Source organism: Balearica regulorum, chromosome 10 (genome assembly GCF_011004875.1).
Source record: "Balearica regulorum gibbericeps isolate bBalReg1 chromosome 10, bBalReg1.pri, whole genome shotgun sequence".
Taxonomy (NCBI): domain Eukaryota; kingdom Metazoa; phylum Chordata; class Aves; order Gruiformes; family Gruidae; genus Balearica; species Balearica regulorum.
The window spans coordinates 7,489,030-7,503,754 of NC_046193.1; the positions used below are offsets into that span (position 1 = coordinate 7,489,030).

A 14,725-nucleotide genomic window follows, 5' to 3' on the forward strand; every position below is an offset into this window, starting at 1 on the left:
TGCTGCGGCAGCGGGGCCAGCCCCACGCTGACTGCCAGGGCAGCGTCCAGCTGCCCAGTCATCAGCCCACGGGATGCTCCTACAGCCAGCGTGCTCCCAGATGAGCAGCAAGTTTACCTGCCTTCATGAGGGGTTGCTAAAGACCTGTGGTTACGTTTTCCTGGGGTGTAACCCCCCGCAAGGAGCCACCCCAAGCAGACCACTGCACATCTGCAAAGCAAATGTGTAGCAGCCTCCCCAAGGAAAAAGCTGGAAAGTGCAGCTTTATCACAAGTAGGAAGGATGGGAAAGGACAGAGGACATTTCCCTACCTGCTCCATTGTGCTAAACCTCTACAAGTTCACCCCAGTGTTTGGGCACTGGCTTTAGGATCAGCAGCCAGGCAGAGATAGTCCTGCCCAGCTGACCCATGATAATGTCATGCACAAGGCAGAGGCGAGCCCTTGCCCTCCTGCACACGGTGGGGAGTCTTGGAGGCTTCTCACTGAACATCCACATCTCTTCCTGGCTTGCCTTTGATGCCAAGATACTGCTGGCTACTGGAGGATCTGGTGACATGTCTTGCAGCCTTGCAGGACGCTGCAGCATGCGGCATCGCAACCCTCCCACCAGCTCTGGGGCTTGCATAGGAACCTTTCTTATGCTTGAGGCAGATCTTACGGAGTTAAGAGCATTTTCTTGGCTTGTTGTGCCAGTGGAAGAGCGACTTACAGCACAGCAGATGGATGAAATTCTAATTTGGGTTTCACATGATTTATATAAATAGGCTTAGACGAGGTTGCGCATAGATGGCGCAGTCATCTGCCAGCTTCGCTCTGTTTACCTTAAGACCCTCTCCTCCCTTCCCGTTAATCTTAGAGAGCGCCCCAGTAATGTCTCGTGCGTTCACGGTAACAAGTCATCTCAGCCTGTGTCATCCTCCTGCAACTGCACAGCTCAGACCTGGCCTCCCAGTAACGTGAAGCAGCCCCCCGGCCACCCCAGTTACCCGGGAACAGCATTTACGCTCATCCCTTGAAACAAAAGACAACTTGCCAAGGAGTACCCAGAGCCACGACACCCCCGGCTGGCTCAGGGGGTTGGGGACGGGGGTATGTACCGTGCTGCTCCCTGCCCAGCTGTGCGGGGACCAGAACGGGGCTCCCTCATCTCCCCCCACTCGCTCACAGGACACCAATTTCTGCCAGGACTTCTCCCCACTGGTGGGTATGTGGAGTAAGGGGATACCAGTGGCCCCCACTGCCACCCTCAGGAAAATGACACACCGGGTCCCTCCTCCTCCTCCTCCCCACCAGCGTGTCAGGAAGGAGCCTCCATCAAACCCCGACGAGGAACAAATCAACAAGCATGTCCTTGCTGGGTTTAATTTGAAGCCCCTACCTCATCCCCACTGCTCCTCTGTCCCTTGCAGGGTGGCATGGGCTGGCACCGCTGCCAAGAAGGGCCTTGCGACAAACAGACGAAGGTCTGGCTGCCATGGGGCTCCAGCACGCACCCGTTGAACATCTCCATCACACAGATCTTTTCTCCTAGAAAACAAGCGGGACACGATCACAGCAGAAAAAAATATAGACAACTGAGCTGCTGTTTTCCTTTACCTGTCCACCAGAAGCTGGTTACGTGACAGCTGCATCTCCCCTGTGCTGCGTACAGCTCAGAGGGTTACTCCACACGTGGTGCGGAGGAAGGCGGCAGGGCTCTGCTTTTAGCATCCATCAACCCCCGGACATACCTAGGTCCAAGCCACAGGGGGGGTCAATGCCGAAAATGTTGAGTCTAGGCTGAAGTAGGAAGTTGGACACAGGTTTCCACAGTTCGAATGCCAAAAGCCAGGCTGCTGAACAGAATGTCACCTCCACTCACCTGTGGGTAAAGGTGGACCCGAAGCACCCCAGCCCAACGCTTTGTCACACAGCACCTCTGCCTTTCGAGGCTCCAGCAAAACGAGCAATGTCACAAAGCAAATCCATAGTTTGGGGCAGAAACTGGCGGAAACATCATTAAACTTCCCCAGAGGTTGCTCTGCCTGCATCCTTCATTTTACAACCTGATTTTTATAGAAACGAGGTTTACACAGCCATACCATCCATGCACCCCTCCTCTCCTTTTTTTTTTTTTTTGGACACTTTCAGCCACACCATACAGGGGCTCCTGGTTATTACGGGAATGTAAATTTTGTGAAGTTTGGTGGCTGACGAGAAGCTGATGAGCACACGTTTAGCTTTTACCAGCCGGTGAGAGCCCATGCGCATCCTTTACCCTGAGACACAAAACCATTGGAAACCAGGCTTTGCTGGTTTCCGCTGCTCATGGAACAAGATGTATTATTTGTATTATTGTATCCTAGGAGCCCTAGTTTCTGTCCTGCACTTAGTCCCTGGCATGAGCAGTATTTTCCATGGTCACAGCCTAGAAGCAGGGAGCAGACTTTAACCCCTTCAGTGTAAAGACCAGATTCCCGCATCAGGCTATTTCCATGCAACCCTCCCCATGAGAAAACCATCCCTCCTAGGACCAAGGCGCACGCAGAGAAATCCCGACGCCAGCACGGGGTTGCCTCTAGGAGAGGCACAAACAGCTCGGGAGCAGCTGGGGAGGGTGCTGGGGGGCTGCTTGAGCCTTCGCAGCTCCTGCAGCTGGTACCATGCTCAAATCCCACCTTTAGCCCAGCCGCTGCCAAAATTCTCTGGTTCAGCCTCTCTTTTCTAACCACGCATTGTGAAATAGCTCTTCCCCAGCTGGGCTAAGGCACAGGTCACCAAACAAATTAAGAAAGAGAGATTTCTCAAGGGACAAAGCAGATAAAAGCCCATGCTTTGGCCTAGCTTCCCTGCTTGTGCACCTCTGGTGGAGCAGAAAAGCACTGCTTAGGCTGGCAGTTGGAGCTGCCTCTACCCAGGAAGACACAAGCAGAGCCAGGGTCCCTGTTCTGGACCCCTGTGGAAGATAACAGGACCTTCATCAGGCGTCTCTGGCTTGAGATGGGCAGGTCAAGGCTTTGGAGAAATGGCATGTGACTTGGAGCTTCTGGGGATCAGAGTCTGGTACATGCTGAAGGGCTCTGAGTTGAGAAGGCAAGGATTCAGGGAGGTCTTTGGGGAGATCACACCCATCCCAGAGTACAGCTACCCTGGTCCCTGTGGATTTCAGTCCATTACTGAAGTCTTCCTCAACCAGCCTAAGCCACATCAACTACCATTCCCACTCCTGCATGGGTCCACTGTCTGAGATCTGCCCCTAGTTGTGGGCAGCAAAGAGAAGAAGGGAAGCACCAAAGGGCCAGAGATTCAGGTCAAGGAGTGGTGGGGCCCTGGGACACCAGCAAGCCCTGAGGGGGCTGCAACTGTGCTGCAGATGGGGGCTAGGAGAGATGCAAGGTGCAGGGGCCATGTGGTCCACAGACCCCCCGCTGTCAGCACCTCCGAGGGCACCAAGCCGAGCCGGGCTCTTTGCAGTGTGGGTCGTGGCAGGCGTGGGCCTCAAAAGCTGGACCATGAAACTTCCGTCAAGCTTAGAGACTTGGTTTCTGCCCTGGGAAAGAAGAGCAAGCGGCAGATTCAGGGTAAAGTCAGCAGAGCAAAGTTTACAACGGCTGTTAGACAACAACTCTTGCATTTCCCCAGTGCCCACGACAGTGGCGGATGAGATGCGTGTCATCCGGAAAATATTCGGGCTTTTCTTCTAACAGTTGCTGCCTTTGTGCTGAGGACACGCAAGAAAAAGGGCTGGATCTTCTGTCAAAACCATTTCCCATTATTGCAATGTTTTTAAGCAAAAACCCAAGCATTCCAAAAAAGACCGAGGAAGACACCCATAAACCAGTGAAAATAACTCAGCGGATGCAAAGCACCTCGTGGGTTTGGGCGTCATGTGCTCATGGGAGGAGCGGGAGCCTCTGCCCCGGCACCACGCAGAGAGGAGGAGAGAGGGAGCGCTGGGCTCAGGACCCGGCATCCCCTCCTGCGGCCACGCTGGGTGGTGCGTACAGGGAGGTACGGCGTCTCCAGCCATCCCATCGCCTAATACGTCTCACTGTCAGAAAGGCTTTCGGCAGAGCTGGGGAGCTGTTAACTGGGAAAGCCGCAGTCCCCGTGGAACATCATTTGGAGGGAAGGGGCAGCCTGAGCACCACCAGGGCAGAGCGGCGAAGGCAGCAGGAATACCGAGCGGGGACGATCCCTGCCCCAGAACCCAATTTTGAGCTGAAAGGCAATCCCTTCACCTGGCAGGACGTCTCTGCTCATGGAAATTCAGCCCCTGCTGAAGCTGCACGTGTTTCTCACCCAAGACACAAATGATTTGCGGCTGGACTCGAGTCAGAAGAGTCAATACACATCCCTCGCAATGTTTCAAACAAATTTCTCCAAAAAAGGTTTAGAATCAATTTCAGAACTGGATTATTTGATTATTCCTCGATTTCATTTCAGCCTTCATTTTTCTAATCCTTTTAAAAAGTACCTACTTAGTAGTAATGGCAAAGATATTCCCTTGGAGAAGTCTGAGTAGCTTGTAGAGGCGACACTTGAAAAATAATAAAAAAATAATAAAAATTTGCTAGCTCCCAAGAGCAAAGAAAAAAACAAACCCATTTGTCTAGAAACATACTTACACCAGCAGGATTTTACTAGCGCGTGAACCAGTGGTTAGTACGGACACAGTCTGAGGCTTTCCCTGGTTATTAACAATAAAGTGACATTATTTCAGTAGAATTTCTTAGAACATCTTCAACAAATATCCTGTGACCAAGCTGAAAGCTTTGATGAACAGGACAGCTGATTCCCACAACAGATTGCAAATCACTGCTTCCCTTTGTAAGGGGTGAGTTAAGCACGGCTTTCAGTGTGAAGCACAAATTGTAAAGACCTCGATCCAGGCCAGCAGAAAAGCTTGGATGAAGCATCTATCAAAGCCTCTTCTTGAGGGACTTTCCTGAGCCGGGTACTCGGGGTCTCTGCCTGTCCCCAGGGACACAAGGGCATTGCCTCGGCTATTTCGGTCTCACGCCCAGTGAAGTCACAACCGTCACGGCACTGCGCAGACAGAGCCGTTCCCATTCACAACTCCTGTTCATTCACTCCGAAGCATTCCCGTTGGGCAGATATTTATCATTCTTGTATCACCCTCCAACTATTTTGCAGGGGTGGTAGGAGTGGCTTTTGGAAGACATTTGACCACATACACAAATACAGGCTTGGGCTGCTGTGTGTTTGGACAAATAAATAAGTGCAACTTAAGAAGAAATGTTTTTATGGTAGGCTAGCTACGAGCAGGAAGAGAGTATCCCAGCTCTGCCAGGAAAAAATCCCCGCGGGGATTTCTGAGTGCGCCCAAAACCAACTGGACTAAGACCCTGCCTGTTCACCCCACTGATTTGTGTAGGCGAGGAATTCCAGAAAATAGGAAGTTTTTAAAAAACAAAACTAAGCAAAAAAGATAATCCCCTTACCTTCATAAACACGGTCTAAACTGCCTGAAAAGCAGCATGTGAGCCAGGCAATACAGCCTCCCGGCCAGGTCTCTCCAGCCACAAGCACCTGGGAAGCAGGAGCCGGGCACAGGCACTGATGGTGGTGGCTGCTCCCACAGCTCCCAGCATCTGGGGACCAGCAGCTTCTGTCCAAAACAGCCACTGATATATATATATATTCAAATTTTTTTTTTTTTTCCTTTGCCATTTATAACGCACCTAGGAAGGTCAGCCTGTCTGGGAGTGCTTTTCCTGGCCCCACAGCACAGCAGCAGCAGGCAAGTGGCAGCCCTGGTGCAATGCTGGTGGTGGTCCAAAACAGATGTCAGGATCTGATGGTCACACTGGTTACAGACAACAGCGAGCTGTTTCTGTGTCAGGAGATGGTTTCAAGGCAGCAGCTGAATAATTAGCAGCCACTGGTTGATGAGGTTCCACAGGTGGCTTAAACAGACCAAGGTGGGCTTGGTCTCAAGCCAGGACCTGCACAGGTGAGAGAAAGCACAGCCAGGGCACCCGCTGCCATCCTAAGTGCTCTGCAAGCATCGCACCACCCAGGAACAGGATCCCAGCCGTGCACTTACCCGGGCAGGGCAGCCTGTCCTGCGGAGGTCAGTAGGGCAGATGTGCTTAACACCTGGCAGCAGGTCCCAGCCCTGATCCCTCTGAAACCAGCAGCTAAAGCTCCCACTTAACTTCAGTGGGGCCAGGATTTGGCCTGGATCTCAAATAAATCCATGACAATCAATGGCATTGCTTGGGATTTAATTCCCTGGATTAAAGGGGACTTGCCCCTCAGTCCCCCAGAGAGCCCCAGCTCCCTGGGCAGAGCTCAGCGCCTGTGTCCCACCACCGCTCCATCATGGCCAACGCAAGCAAACCAACACGAGATCCCTGGCTTTTAAACAAACAGCGAAAAGAGAAAGAAAGAAAGAAAAAAAGAAGAGGAGCATTTATTTTCCCCACAGCTGTGCTCTCCCAGACAGAGGATTTCTGTCGTAGGACAATGATGCTTTATACAGCGAGGTTAAGTTTCAGTTACTTGAAACTATCAGCTCTTGTGTTCGAATCATCTTATTACCTCCACAATCAAACAAGGCTTCCCCGTCGGCAAGTATTCGCTCATGCTGTTTAAATTGGACACAGAGGCCGAGCAAGGCTGGATTTAAAGTGATCTAATGCGAGCTGCCATCCTCAAAGCTGAGGATGCTTTGGGGGGATGGAGGGCACAGCCATTGTGTTATTCACCCTGTTGGGCTGTCCAGCCCCTTTCCTGCAGGGGAGAGACAGGTCCCATGTGCTGGGCCCCGTTCCTAAGAGGCATCCAAAATCAAGCTCTAGAGTTGGGCTTTTGGTTCCCAAATATCCCCTCTGGCAGCGATGGGCAACCATCTGGCATCAGTTTTGGTCCTCTCCAAAATACTTAAGGCATCTTCAGGCCCAGTGAGACATCTCCAGTAGACTTGCGCTTTATCTTTCTTCAGGCAAACTTCCAACACAGTTCCCTCCTGGCCATTGACTCTCTCACCAGCAGGTTGCAGAGGGCAGCATCTCTTCTACTTACCTATCCAAATGCTCTCCGTGACACCAGTGGAAAGAAACAGTCCTAAATCCCATCAGTCCGAGCTACCCCCCAGCCTGGGAAGTTATTTAATATTTGGGCACGTCCCACAGTCAGCACTGCTAAACATGTGATGAAGCCAACGTGTGTTTCAGAGCTGTAAAGCTAAAGATAGCAGATGCTACAGCCCAAGAGGCGCTTCTGAGCTACGACTGCAAGGAGACAGCAGGAGCACAGGGAAACGCGTGCCGAACGTCGCCTGGAGAGGCAGTGGGTGACCAAGCGTTTGCATTTGTCCCCATGCAGGACACAGGGATTTAGAGACTAACCTGGTGCCACGCAGGTGTGCGGAGACAAGGGGAAAAATCCCAGCCTGACATCTCACTACACAGGCGCGTAAGGCAACCTGCAGTGAAACAGGAGGAAAACAAGTTGCCTGCGTCTCATTTATTCATACTGAAAAGCCCTGCTCCTCCACCCAGCCTCACCCTGCCGCCTTCCCTCTGCCCCAGCCCAGCGAGTGCCTCAGAGCAGCGGTTACAGGGAGGAGAAGCTGCTGGTAAAAAAAAAAATCAATGATGCTACAGCCATAAGCAGCAACCAGTTACTGACTGCTGCCGGTACCTTCTGCAGGCAGCGAAGCGGTCTGCCGACTGATCCAGGTGAGCTCCTCGTGGCTTAGCAGACACCGCATAATTGCATTTGGGTTTCAGACGCAGCACGACAGCCCTTCCACCGGGCACCCCGCGTACCGCCCGAAGCCCTGCTGATGCTGCGCCAGCGTCGGCTCCGTCTATCTCCTAGGTAAGATGCAGACGTGAGTTAGCAACAAGCTACGTGGAGGGAGCAGGCAGTGCCAAAGGAAACTGCCTTACGAAACACACTCATGGGCTGGAGATACTTTACCCATCAAGGTACCGTGGCTTGTCCCCCACAGCTACCCCAAACAGATGCTCCAAGCTGAAATTGCTCCCATAACATCCACTTTTGAACCCATTCTGCTCTTCCTCACTAGTAAATAGTCTCTGGCCTGTCTCTGCACCAGAGTAGACAGCTCCTCTGAAAGAGGCAACAGAGCTGGTCTCGCAGCAGGATCCTGCAGCCTTTGTAGCCTCTGCGGCCTGGCTGGCTGCTTCTGCCGGCCAAAACCTGGATGCTCCATCAGCCCCTGTCCCAGTGCAGCCTGGCATGGAGCAGGCACCAAGCCTGGGAGCTGTGCTTGGAGCTGCACCAGCTCTGCACAAATCTCCAAGGGAAAACTGTGCCTCCCCTGATCTGATCCACCCCCTCGCCCCAAGGTAAGACATGTCATTCTCCACTGAGGAGCCGCAGGATGAACACGTGGCCTGAAATCTCCCCTGCAATTAGGTTGCTACCCTGCAGTCTTCACTACCACAGGATGTTGCACTATCAGACCCCAGTGCATGGTCCTGGCTCTCAGGAGTTATTTCACATCCTGGGAAGGGAAGGTGAGGGAGAAACACAGAAACCCCTGGGGAGCAGCAAGCTGCTTGGAGCAGCCTTCTGGGCTGCATGTAGCAATGTGCTAAGGAAGTTCCCCAATGCATGAGGCTGGGGCATGTGTCAACTCACCCTATGGCTCCTTACAAACGAAAAGGCTTTTTCTCCCACCCAGCTTCCTTCCCAATTCCTTGGGCCAGGAGGAGGAAGCATAAACACAGAAGAGTTAAGCAGAGCCTTTCTAAAAACGGCATGAACATTTCCACAAAGCAGGACTGACTCTGCCTCAAGACCAGCCCCGGGCTCTGCGTCCCAGATTCGCACGCCTCTCCTAGATGTTCCTTAGGTCCTGTCCTAACAGGCACCGCCAACCTGAGCTCACTGGCTGGCTCCTCAATCCGAGGTGACATCCTGGCCTTTTCAGGTGAGCTCCAACCTCTCTGCAAAGACAGAGCGGAAGCTTAGCTGGGCTTTCTGCATGAGCAAGCTCTCCCTGTCCCTCCAGGGGCACACGCCAAGAGCCAGAGCCACTGCAAACAGCAGCTCTGTTCAAGGCAGGCAGACGCTCAGGGGATCGTCTAGACACGATCACCATTTCATATGCCTGATTTCACATCTTCAAGTAGCTCTTAAGTTACTTGATTTAATGATCCAACGCATTTCCACCCAAGCCCCAGGCTATGGGGAAATTTGCACAGGTGTGGCAGTGTTTCATTACACAGCAAGATGCAACAGCTCCCAGCCGCGCACCGGAGCTTCCCAGGGCTCCCAGAGTGCTCCAGACACTCCCGCTGTGTTATCTCCTGCTCGAGATGCTCAGCGCCTGGACAACATAAACCTCGACACCTCTGAGCTCGCTGTCATTGGGCAGAAGAGCCGGCGCAGGTCCGAGGCACAGCCATGTCCCGTGGCAGTGGTGGAGCTGGGCATGGAATCCACCTCCCCCCAGTTGCTTTCTCTTGTACTTGATATCACTTGGTCACCCTGGGTGTGAAAAAGTGCAGGCTAAGTGAGCTAAATCACATAATTATTTAATATAATTAACCACAGGATTGAAATGGGCTCATTACCTAGAAGACAGGCTGCTAGAAATCTTCCCCATTCTTCTTAGAGCACTAACCTGACCACAGGAAAGGCTTTGCCACATCTTGCCCATCAAGGGAGCAGAGAGGAGAAGATCCTGCTTCCATCCCCCCCTTTTCTTTTCCTTTTTTTCTTTTCACAGATTATTGATCCTGACTCAAAGAGAAGCCATCTCTCTTCTCAGGCCCTGGCACTGCAGGATGCCAGCACAACCTCGGGTTTCTGGATGGCCAGCATGCATGCTCACACTGGTTTGGATCAAAGCAAGGGAGGCAGCTGCCTTCCACAGCCCCATCAGCCCCTTTCCCAGGGCCATGGCCAGCACCCTTCCAATGGGGCTAGTGAAATTAATTAACAAATTTGGTGTTCCACATGAGACAGCATACCAGAACCACCCATTCTGCACTTGTCCCCTTTCCCAATGCAAAACAGATAATTTTAAAGCATTTTTGGCACTCCAGTGGAGATACCTTTCTTCTACCTGCTTCTCACCCTTGCAAGAGCAGCCCTGTGTGGGAGCGGGGGCAGGATGGGGCTCCTTCCTGCACAACACACAAGCTCTGGCCACGTGCAGCCCTTGCACCAGGATTGGAGCATTTCTGCAACATTGTCCTGTTGCGATCACGGGTTGCAGGGACATCTCACAGCATGCTGAGGACTGGGTTCATTTCACCAGTGATTGATTCAGCCCAAGGGAGCTGAGCTGCATTAGGGCATCCCCCCTTGTGCTTCAGGTGCAGCAGGTGAACATCACTAAACCTGTAAATGGGGAAATCCTCATCTTGCAGGGCTGTGGGCTCCAGAAACAGCCATACCAGGTGACCCAAGAGCCACAACAGTGAAGCTCTTGGGGCTTTGAGCAGAGCCACCAAAAGCTCCGTTATCGGCCTAGCTGGCTGGCTCCTCGCTGATCAGCATCGCCCGAGCGTTTGCAAACACTGCCTGTAACGGGGTACGAGGATGAAGACATCATTGGCAGCGCTTCGCCTGGGCTCCTTTCCAGCAGCCCTCGCTGCGAGGAGGGGGTGACCAATTCCCGGAGCAGCTCCGTGAACTCATTGTCTCCCAACACGCCTTCTCCTCCCTGACATCATCAGCTGGGAAAAGCAGGCACAACAGCGGTCCCCGGCTGCAGGATTTGCTTCCAAAAGCACCAGCAAACGATGCCTCGCTGCTCACAGAGAGTTGGCCAGCACCCCAGGGAGCGCAGCCGGGTGTGCCCAACACCTTTGCCTTCAAGAAGTGGCCCCAGACAGCTTGATGTTTGGTGAGCTGGGTGACACTGGTGGGAAAAGGCTCAGGAAAGGCAGGAAGGAAACAACTCACCCAGGGCAGTGCTGAACCTGGCTCGGGAGCACCCTCATGCCACAGATAACCAGGAGTTCACAGGCTCAGCAAAGCCTCCATCTACCCTCAGGTCAAGGTCCTCACTTGTGAGGTCCAGAGCAGGGATACATGTGGATGCAGAAACCTTCATTTCAATGAGAGAAACATGGTATTAGTGATTAACATCTTCCAGGGGGGCTCTGATCGGAAAGGAGGGCACACACCTCTCATTGCAGCTGGGTTTTTCCTCCAGTCCCTTTGATGCCCAGCAAAACACGCAGGCAGAGAGGGCAAGGAGCCATACTGGAGGATACCGGGTGCCCAGGCTGCTGACCTGGGGAGAGGGGGATCCCGCAGACCCAGAGAGAGCAGCTGGGAGTAGCTCCCAAATTAACAGGAGTGGGGGCTGTGCTCCTGTGCTACAAGTATTTAAAGATTTTCTGGTCTGGCATCTTCACCTCCTCATCCACCCCAGCAGCACCCGCCATGGCTTTACCCAAAAAGAGTCCCAGTATAGCTCATCCTGCAGTGCTGGGGCTGCCCTTCCAAAAGCTTTTATCTGCTCAGGATGCCTCTGCCAACACACCCACAAACACTCACCTCCTGCCCCAGTTTCCAAATAAAACATTTTAAGTTAAGGCAGGATGAATTATTTCAACTGAGGGGGGGATCACATGCCAAAAGTGAATTTTCTCTTCCTTTTTCCAGAAACTAGCATGAGGCAGTTCTTTACTCTTTAAAGTTCTTAAGAGATTAACCAGAAAATTAAACATTTGGCCTTTTCATTACTTCTCTCCTTTTTTTCCTTTCTTTTTTTCTCTAACAAAATGAAAAGAAAATGTTGAAACCATTGGAAATCATTTACAAAACAGAAGAAACTTTCATTTCTCAACCACAACACAAGCAAGATTCATAGTCTTTTCAGCATCTTCACTCTCTACTCTCTTACTCCTAGAATTTAGCAGAAGGGAGAGACTTCTTGAAAAGATTTGGGAAAAAAATAAACCCTGGATTCCAGAGATCCTGGCTGCTTGTACTCTAGAGTAGTTGCCAAAACTTACTGATACTTGAAGACCATATATTAGCACTGGAACCATGTTGGTGGTGGAAGTAGCCAAGAACTGATTTTAAATCAGTGGGTTTGATGGTGTTTGTACCTTCCTATGTTCACTTTCATGCTGTCAGGGTTCAATAGCAGGCTGAAACGCATCCCTTAGGCTTATAACTCCCAAGTATCAGGTTTAGCTGGAGATGGGGAGGAGAGAGGCTAACAGAGGCAGTGACATTCCTCCAGGCTAGGGACAGCAGCAAAGCCACATAATTGGCCACGGGAAAGCTGCGTAACGGTGATTTGCTCATTTGACTTCCAACCGAGCAAAGACAAAATGCAATTTGAGAATCAGCTTCTCCTGAGCAACTTTCCGTTGTGACAAAGTCCGAAATAATCATGGATCTGTTTGTGGATGCTCTGCCAGCAAGGGAGGATGCACTCATGATCGATGGGATCTGTTCCAACTGCTGGTGGTCAGCTGTCCAGTTTATTCAGATGTCCAGGGGATACCAGTTTGGGAATGAGGTCTCCTTGCATGCCCCAGACCTACAGAGAAAAAACACATAATGTCAAAGTTGTGTGTAGCTCAGCGTGCTCTGTAGCACTGAGGTCTGTAGCTCAGAGATGCTCTCCATGGGGCCTCCAAGCTCCTGCAAAACAAACGCACCTAAATACCAAATGGATTTCAACCTAATTCCAGAGGTAACACCACCTACCCACATGCCAAAGCAGGGAGCAGACAGCTTGCTAATTAACGTATCTCCTTCATGAATATTACACTTCCCGAAGAAGAATTTGGTGCTTGAGCGAAAGACTGCTGAAAGCAAGCCAAGCTCCGTTGAGCAGAGAGGATGCTTTGAAACTGCCGAGATCCCTCCGGCAGGGCTGGTGCCAAAGCCAGCCCCTGGTTTTCACACCCACCCGGTGAGTTGGTGGGTGCTACCCAGGTGACACCTCCAAAACACACACACAGCTCACAGCCACACCACAGGGGACACAGCAAAGGTGATGGCAGGGACAAGGTGGGGACACACGCAGTAAACCACAGGGTGTTTGTGGTCCTGAACCTCTGTGACATTTGACAGGACCTGGGGCCTGACTTTTCTTAACCCACACCCAAATCCTTCCCTAAAACCTTCTGGGAGCTTCCTTGGGCCACGATACCCCACTGGTGCTTGCAGTAAGCAGCTGCCCCGGGCAGTTGCCAACAGTCCCATCCTCCGACAGTAATTCCCATCCCAGGGAAAGGCGAGCACAGCCACACACTTTGCGCTGGGAAGAGCCAGCTTTGCAGGCCCGATTGGAGCCGGGCAGGCGGGTTTCCCTTGGCCAAGGCTCCCGAGGCTCTCCCGTGACGAGGTGTTGCCTCGGTCTCTGTTTCCACTGGCAGCCTCCTTTGATGTTACCCATTGAGACTGAGCGGGGAGAGACCAAAGAAACCTTGCCGAGGTGCATCTGGTGTTCTCAGAAAGCAGCAAGTTCCCGCGGTGTCCTCCCCACCGCAGCATCCCCACTCCCACTTCAGGGCAGCCGAGATGCCTGGTCCTCCAAAAGCCACGAAGCACCTAAAACCCGTTGGTTTTGTGTACGTTTTAGATATTTAAGTAGAAATTGTGCTCCTAACCCCCTCCAGGAATCTTACTTTACTGGTTGCAATTGAACTGGACAGGGAAAGCCAGGTCTGACCACATTAAAAGGGATCCTGCTGGAAGTTCTGCACTGGGGTTGAAGGACTTGTCATTTTGGATGGTTGCAAACTCAGCTGCAGTGCTGACCGTGCCAGACAGCAACCAACAGTCCCATCAACAACCTCCACCAAGAGTCCCATCATGGCCTCATGTGGAAGAGGCTTCCAGAGATACCAAACGGACACCCTTGGCCTACAACACATGCTCCAGACAAGGAGACAACGTCAGAGTGTTGCAAAGGCATCATCTGCCAAGCCATGTAGCCCCTGGGATCAGCTGCAGCCCTACCAGCATAACACGTGCCACAGGCTTTGCTGCTCACACCTAACCCCACAGGAGGTTGGCAGGTGTGCTGCAGAGGGAACAGGGACTGTGCAAGTTCTTTGGCCCAAGAATCCTTAGATCACCTACCATGAGAGAGGGTGGCACCTTGATTACGCCAGCAGAGAGATGATAGGAGGGTGATGGGAGAGCAGGATGGACCAGGGTTTGCAGAACAAAAGAACCTTTCCATTTTCCTCCCAGGTCAACTTGAAGGATGCTGGTAACCCTGCTGAGAGCTAACAGAGCTGCTCTGTCCTCCTGGCCAGCCATGGCGAGAGAGCAAGTACGGTCTCATCTTCACCACTGGCCAAGCCAAAACACAGTCCTGCCCAGCTCTTGCTCTTAGGAGATCAAATTCAAGGCCTGTGTGCAAGCTCTCCCACAGCCTGGCTGTTGGCATTTGGCCTGTGACGAACAGCCATCCCAGCAGCAGACTCCAAGCTGAGACTGGATCCCACAGCAACCATTAAAGCCACTTCTAAGAAAATATGCAGCCCATATTATTGCCCTATGGGACAGGTAGGGACTTCACAGACCTGCTCTGTAGCCCATTCTGGACAATCACTCTTTAAATTTAGCTCCTACTACAAGTGTGCATAAAATCTATTTGGCAGACCAAAAAAAAAAATCCCAGAAAACTCAGTCTTTGCTAGCATTTCTAGCACTGTACAAACAGCCTCCCTAGCTGCTAGAAACTCTGCCTTTCCCCAGCCAAAATGCTCCTCTGCAAGTCACTTGAGCTCTTACCTCAGAAAACTCCTTTC

At 52.0% G+C, this 14,725-nt stretch overlaps 1 long non-coding RNA gene across 1 annotated transcript; it reads right to left on the bottom strand.

Moving 5' to 3' along the window:
• Positions 1 to 6,449: 6,449 nt before the first annotated feature.
• LOC142603125 (uncharacterized) lies at positions 6,450 to 9,706 on the bottom strand. The gene is made up of 3 exons (XR_012836998.1): positions 7,653 to 9,706; positions 7,358 to 7,434; positions 6,450 to 7,193 (listed from the first exon to the last, which is right to left on the bottom strand). It is a non-coding gene; the product is annotated as an uncharacterized LOC142603125 (long non-coding RNA).
• Positions 9,707 to 14,725: the final 5,019 nt, after the last annotated feature.